The 7,201-nt window shown below is 39.4% G+C and overlaps 1 pseudogene; it reads left to right on the top strand.

Annotated features, from left to right (window-relative positions):
* Window positions 1-267: 267 nt before the first annotated feature.
* On the top strand, window positions 268-4,965 carry LOC105944848 (annotated as a pseudogene).
* The last annotated feature ends 2,236 nt before the right edge of the window (window positions 4,966-7,201 follow it).

The raw sequence follows: 7,201 nt of genomic DNA, 5'->3' as shown, positions 1-7,201 counted from the left end.
CCAATAAAGACAGATACCTCCTCAGGGTGAAAAAATGGAAAGTGATATTCCAAGAAAATGGGAATAAGAAGTCTCAAAATCAGAAATGAAAAGGGAGAAGTCACAACAGACATCAATGAAACTGGAAGAATCATCAGGACTTCCTTCCAAAACCTCTACTTCAAAAAACTAGATAATCTGGAAGAAATGGATGAATTCCTAGACACTTACCAAATATGATAACTAAACTCAGAGAAGATTAATCTCCTAAATAAATCTATCATATCCATGGAGATTGAAAAGGTAAGCAAACATCTCTCCAAAAAGAAAACTCTAGGACTGGATAGCTTATCAGCTAGATTCTATCAAACCTATTTTGAAGAAGTGAAACCATTTTTACCAAACTGCTTCATATAATCAGAGAACATGAAGTGCTCCCCAACTCCTTTTATGAACCTAGTATCACCCTAATACCAAAATCAGACAGAGATACAACAAGAAAACAAAACTATAGGCCTATATCCCTGATGAACTTAGATGCAAAGGTCCCGAACAAAATCCTCACAAACCAAATTCAACAACACATAAAAAGTATTATTTGTCTTCATTAAGTAGGTTTCATGTCAGGGATGCATGGATGGCTCACCCTCACTGTGAGGGCCTCCAGCACAAAGGGGGCAAAGATGAGAGAAAGGATGTTACCAACACATGATGTATCCATACTAAGTATGCCCATGATAAACAAAAAGAAAGAAAAAAAATATTTAGTGAAATGTTTGCCAGGAAGATAGTGATATAGGGAACATGTTGAAAAAGCAAAGAGGAAAAATAGCCAACAGAAACAGAACCAGAGAGATGCAGACACTGGAGTGATAAAAAGTAAAAGAAATGATTGTTCTTGAACTTCTGAAATTTACAAAGTTACATGAAACTTTTGTACTCAGAGTACACAGATAGAAGAAAGGATGAATTATAATAAAAGCATCACATAACTTTAAGAATTATAAAGTCTAAAGAGCCTAACTTACAAAAGGAGAAAAATGTCCAGTGGTGAGTAGAAGACAAATCTCTGGCAGAGAGCCATTAGTGGACTGAAATCATTCAATAGATTCAAAAAGTGAGGTAATTATTTAGTCTCAAAAATGTCTTCTCACCTGTTGTTTAATAATTAAAATTCTAATATTATTTATATAGTGAAAAAATCTGACAGACTTCATTTTAATCAAGTAATAGATTTTAACTTCACTAACCCTTGAAATTATTTGCTAAGAAGTACATAATATACAGAATATATTATGGTGCATAATGCACACATCCATAGCTGTAGTCATGTATATTTTTCAGTGTGTGTGTGTGTGTATGTGTGTGTGTGTGTGTATGTGTGTGTGTAAGAGAAAAAAACAAGAGAAAATTGAGCAAGTAGAGGGAAAGAATTAAAAAGAGCAAAAGTGTACAAGGGGGCAAGCGTGGTGGTACATGCCTTTAATCCCAGCACTTGGGAGGCAGAGGTAGTAGGATTGTCATGAGTTTGAGGCCACCCAGAGACTCCATAGTGAATTACAGGTTAGCTTGGGATAGAGTTAGAGCCTACCTTGAAAAAACAAAAAAACAAACAAAAAGAAAGTGTATAAGGGATAGAAAATGAAATGTCAAAAATGGGAAAATAAATTTAAAAATTAGAAGTAATTGCATGAAAGACAAAGACTAATAAACTCTTAGATTAGAACATATGAGCAAATGACATATGTAATTCAGTGTTGTGAAGTCAACCAGAATTAATATACTATGAAACAAAAGATTAAGATAATAAATATGTGGGCAGTCATGGCAGTCTGGAATGAGTAGTCTAGACACATTTCTACCACTCTCCCACTGCCGTGGTCTGAGTTCCCTACACGATCAGTGTGTGGGCAGGTGTGGTGGTCAGGAGTGAGTAAGCTGGGCCCATCTTTGCCATGCCAAATGCCTGGGTCTGACTCCTTGCATGTCACTGTGTGGGAGGCCATGGTCCTCTGGAGTAAGTAGACCAGACCCCTGTATCTGGACTGCTCCCACCTTCCCAGTCTAGGTCTTCTGCACCGGTCTATGTGCTGGAGGGCTCAGCACAAAGTGGGCCAGATCCCTGTTTCCTTACTCCTCCTAGTACCCTGGTCCTGGTAGGTCCCATTGTGCCTTGTTCGGGGAGGCCTGGCCCCTGTGTGAACTGTGGAATCAGGCCTTTTGCTCTGGTTTCTTGACTGGACACTGAATATCCCTGTTCACCTGAGTCAGGGTGAATGGGCCTGAGGATACAAACTTGCTTCCTCCTAAACTGGGTAGACAACAATGCAGAAAAGCCAATGAATGTCAGAAAACTGAGAGATCTTCACTATGGAAGCATTCAATGAAATCAAAGAGAAATCTAATCTACAGAAATTCATTGCCAAAATGAGAACACAACAACCAATGCGACCCTGATTTTAAAAAAAAAAACATTGCTGAACTTGAAGCAAACTATCAAATAATCAACAATTATATCAATGAAATTGAACAGAACTGTCTCCTAGAGTGTTCAGCTTTTGACAGTAGACTTAACTTGATGGAAGAAAACATTACAAGCCTCCAAAGAAATATGAATAAGTTGAAGGTAAGTCAAGAAGTGGAAGACCTCAACAACTGGTTGATTAGGCTCAATGAAGATTTGATCAAATGCTAGAATAAATCACAAGAAGCATCAAGAACATCTGAATTTGAATTGAAATCATACCTCAAAAAAGAGATGGGCATTATTAAAAACAACTCAATAGAACACAAAAATCAAATGGAATTTATGAACACCTCTTTAGAATCACTCACCAACAGAGTTACTCATGTGGAAGACAGCACCTCTGGCCTGGAAGATAGGACAGAAGAAATTGATCGGGAGGCCAAAATCCTTGCTAGGCTCAAAAAAATCAAGTGAACAGAACATGAGGGAACTATGGGACATTCTAAAGTGACCAAATATCCAGATCATGGGCACACCAGGAGGAGAGGAAATCCAGACCAGAGGCACAGAAAATATACTCAACAAAATCATTGAAGAAAATTTTCTGAGTCTTGCAAAACAGAAGCCCATCCAGATACAAGAAGCCCTCAGAGCACCAAACAGGTAGGACCAAAGAAGAAACTCTCCAAGACACATCATAGTTCAAAACTCTTAACAATGAAAACAAAGGGAGAGTGTTAAAAGCAGAAAGAGAGAAGCAATTCACAAAGAAATGCAATGCCATTAGAATAATATCAAGTTTCTCAATGGAAACCCTGAAAACTAGAATGGAATGGAACACTTTAAAGTCTGAAAAACAATGGCTTCCAACCCAAGCTACCTTACCCAGCAAAAGTATCCCTCACAATAGATGGTGAAAGAAAACCTTTCCATGAAAAATGTCAACTGTGTAATTATATGAGCAGAAAGCCAAAATTACAGAGAATACTTGAGGGACCACAACACACAGAATAGTCAAACAACTAATCTCAGGAGCCAACAAGAAGATGACAATAACCAAAACAGACCAGGCTCAAAACAGTACATAACACAAGTAAGCACCCCACCCCATAAAACACCTCACCATGGCAGGGATTAATTCAAACATCAAGTAATAACCTTAAATATTAATGGTCTTAACTCACTCATGAAAAGACACAGGCTAAAGGCAGGCCAGTGTCTTGCTATATTCTCTTTTCAAAAACACTATCTTTTCCTTCAAACTTTCCTTCTCTGCACTGCTGAGAGGCTTCCCGAGAGGCTCGTCCATCAGGCTGGAGGCCAATGTCAGCCCCCAACCTACAATCTCGGGGACCCAACTGGTGTTCACTGCATCTGGGAGTCCCCTGAGGAGGAATCTGGGCCTCCCCAGGTTAAGAGTTATAAGAAAACAGGTGAAGAAGGTTGTTTGCTGCAGCAGGAAAGCTCGCAACAGGTGAACCACTCAGACCAAAATGATGGATCTTCCTGCTTGTGGTAGCTTAAACCCAGGCAAGCTACACTTGGTTTCAAAGTTAAAGAATCCTTCTGGTTTCTGTTCTGTGGATGTGGGTGCTGTGTGGTTGGAAAAAGCTGGTTCTAGAGCTATGTATCATAATTGCTTGTGAAGATGCCATTTCTCCTTGGAAACTGGACACTTAGCAATGGGAAAAAGTTTATACCTGGCATTTCACAGAGGTTCTAGTGTTACAGATAGTTCCCATTCCAGATGTTCACAATCTTGTGTGTGTAGCTTTGAGAAGTTTGGAAATCAGAGAAACCAGTGTCCATCTGATGGTGAACATGGAAAGCAAGCACTACTGAAGTCCTGAGACATCAAAGCTGTGCTGGGTCTGACAAAGGGGAGACTAGTGAGCAGCAGTGGAATAGTTTATGATCAGCAAGTAGGAGTCATGTCATTTGCAGAAGATGGAGGAAGGAAAAAAGAACAACTTTTCATGCCTCCAGAAGAGACAGTCCTAACTTTTGCTGAGGTCCAGGGGATGCAGGAAGCTCTGCTTGGCACCACCATCATGAACAGCATCATGATCTGGAATTTAAAAACTGGCCAACTCCTGAAAAAGATGCACATTCACTGTTCTTATCAAGCTTCAGTCTGTCACAGAGCCTATTCTGAAATGGGGCTCCTGTTTGTTGTTCTGATTCATCCTCATGCCAAAAAGAATGAGTCATTTGGAAGCCCTATATTTCAGCTGATGGTGATCAACCCTAAGACCACATTTAACATGGGTGTGCTGCTGTACTGTCTTCCTCCAGGGCAGGCTGGGAGGTTCCTAGAAGTTGATGTGAAAGATCATGTTGCAGCAGCAGTCTTGACTTCCCGGAAAATTGCCTGTTGGGATTTGCTTCTGGGTCATTGCACAGCTCTCCTCCCGCCTGTCTCTGACCAGAAATGGTCTTTTGTTAAATGGTCAGGTACAGATTCTCATTTGCTACCTGGATGAAAAGATGGAGATATATTCATATACTGCTACTCCTGAGGAGGAAAAATTGCTTTTTTTTCTGGGTATATTTGGCCTCTTGATACTTTTTTGAAAAAGAGAATAGTTAAATGACATTTGAAATAATTATGTATGTATCAGACCAGCTTTTTCTTCTGGTGATGGTGCCACTTACAATATAAATATTTGTTTATACTTACTTTGGGTTTTGAAGATCTCAAGGTCAGTTTTTGTAATTCCCACATATTTATATATTTGCTAGTAGAAGTATACATAAAGCTTTGAATATTTATAAATATTTATTTGGATATAAAAAAGACACAGGCTATCAGGATGGATTAAAAAACTGGACCCTTCTATCTACTGTCTTCAAGAAACTCACTGTACCACTAAAGATAGACACCTCCTCAGGGTGAAAGGTTGGAAAATGATATTCCAAGCAAATGGAAATAAAAAAAAAAGTGGGTGTTGCTATATTAATATTTGATAAAATAGACTTCAAACCAGAAATAATCAAAAGGGACAAAGAAAGCTACTTCTTACTCATCAAGGGAGTGATCCAACATGAGCACATCATAATCATGAATATAAAGAAGGAGAAGGCAAAGGAGGGGTGGGGACAGAAATCTAGACCCAACCAGCAATGGTACCATAAAATTCTACATACTAAAAGGTAGACCAACTGGTTGAACCTTCACCAGGCCCTTAGGGGGAACACCTGAGTTACAAGGCACTGGAGAGAGTAAGATGAAGACAACTTAATTGTCTACAGCTTCTCTCTTTCTCTCTCTTCTTTCTAACTTTTTTATATTAGTTTTCTTTTTCTTCCTTTTCTTAGTGGGCACTGACCTGTAACTCCCAGTACCAGCAGTTGGCTATCATCCACAATGAGCTTTTGATCAGAGAGACCTACATGGTTTCCTAAAAGAAAGACAGATTTCTGTCAGAGTACTTGATGACCCACCAAAGCTTACTGGTAAGATCCTACTGCTGAAGACACTATATGCAGTTGACACGTAAAATGGCACAACATGGCTGGAAGCTGGGAGAGAGTCAGTCCCCAGTCAGTGCAGCTAGTGCCAGAAGGTGCTACGTGGGCGACTGGGGGAAAATGACCAATATCTGTCCAAGCAACTCATGGTCTAACCTACTTTGCAGCAAATAACATGTTGTGATTCTCACACAAGTGCAATAGTGGGGCACAGCCATGGTGGGAAACCAACTGCTCTTGATTTGGCTAACTGATCCACTCAGTGGAATGTGAAATTTTGCAGAAGAGGGGGTGGAAAGAATGTCAGAGCCACAGGTTGGGTCATGTTATGCAGAGACAGAAGATGGAAGGACCTCCCATGTTCCTGGATAGATAAAATTAATATTGTGAAAACTGAAATTCTACCAAGAGCAATACACAGACTTAATGCAATACCAACATCATTCCTCACTGAGACTTAAAAACTGATCTCAAAATCAATATGGAATGAAAGAAGGCCTCAGATATTCAAACATATCCTCAGTAAAAGAAACACCTCTGGTGGTATCACCATACCTGATCTCAAGCTATATTACAAAGCCATAGTGACAAAAACACCATGGTACTGAAATAAAAATAGAAACAGACCAATGAAACAAAATTAAAGACCCAGACTTTAGTGCAAGTAACTACAGCTGCTTGATTTTTGACAAAGGTGCCAATAATATAGACTGGAGAAAAGACAGTATCTTCAACAAATGGTGTTGGGCAAATTGGATTACCATATGTAGAAAAATAAAATTAGATCCACTCATTTCACCATACAAAAAAATCAAGTCCAAGTGGATTTAAGATGTCAATATAAGGCCTGAAACAGTTCAACTACTGGAAGAAAAAACAGGAAGCATGCTCCATGATATAGGACTTGAAAACAACTTCCTGAACAAAAGCCCAGTAGCCCAGGAAATTAAACAAGCATTCAACCAATAGGATTTCATGAAGCTAAAATGCTTTTGCAAAGACAAACATACCATAAGCAGAGCCAATAGATTACCCATTGAATGGGAGAACAGCTTTGCCAGCTATAACACTGACAGAAGCCTAATATCTAGAATCTACATGAACTCAAAATAACTAAACAATAAAAAATAAAACAAGAAGCCAGGCATGGTGGTGCATGCCTTTAACCCCAGCACTAGGGAGACAGAGGTAGGAGGATTGCCTTGGGTTCGAGGCCACCCTGAGAATACAGAGTGAATTTTAGGTCAGCCTGGGCTAGAATGAGACCCTACCTTGATAAAACAA

Source organism: Jaculus jaculus, chromosome 9, assembly GCF_020740685.1.
Source record: "Jaculus jaculus isolate mJacJac1 chromosome 9, mJacJac1.mat.Y.cur, whole genome shotgun sequence".
Taxonomy (NCBI): domain Eukaryota; kingdom Metazoa; phylum Chordata; class Mammalia; order Rodentia; family Dipodidae; genus Jaculus; species Jaculus jaculus.
Note: the sequence above shows the minus strand (reverse complement) of the source record. Positions and strands in the feature narration are given on the sequence as shown.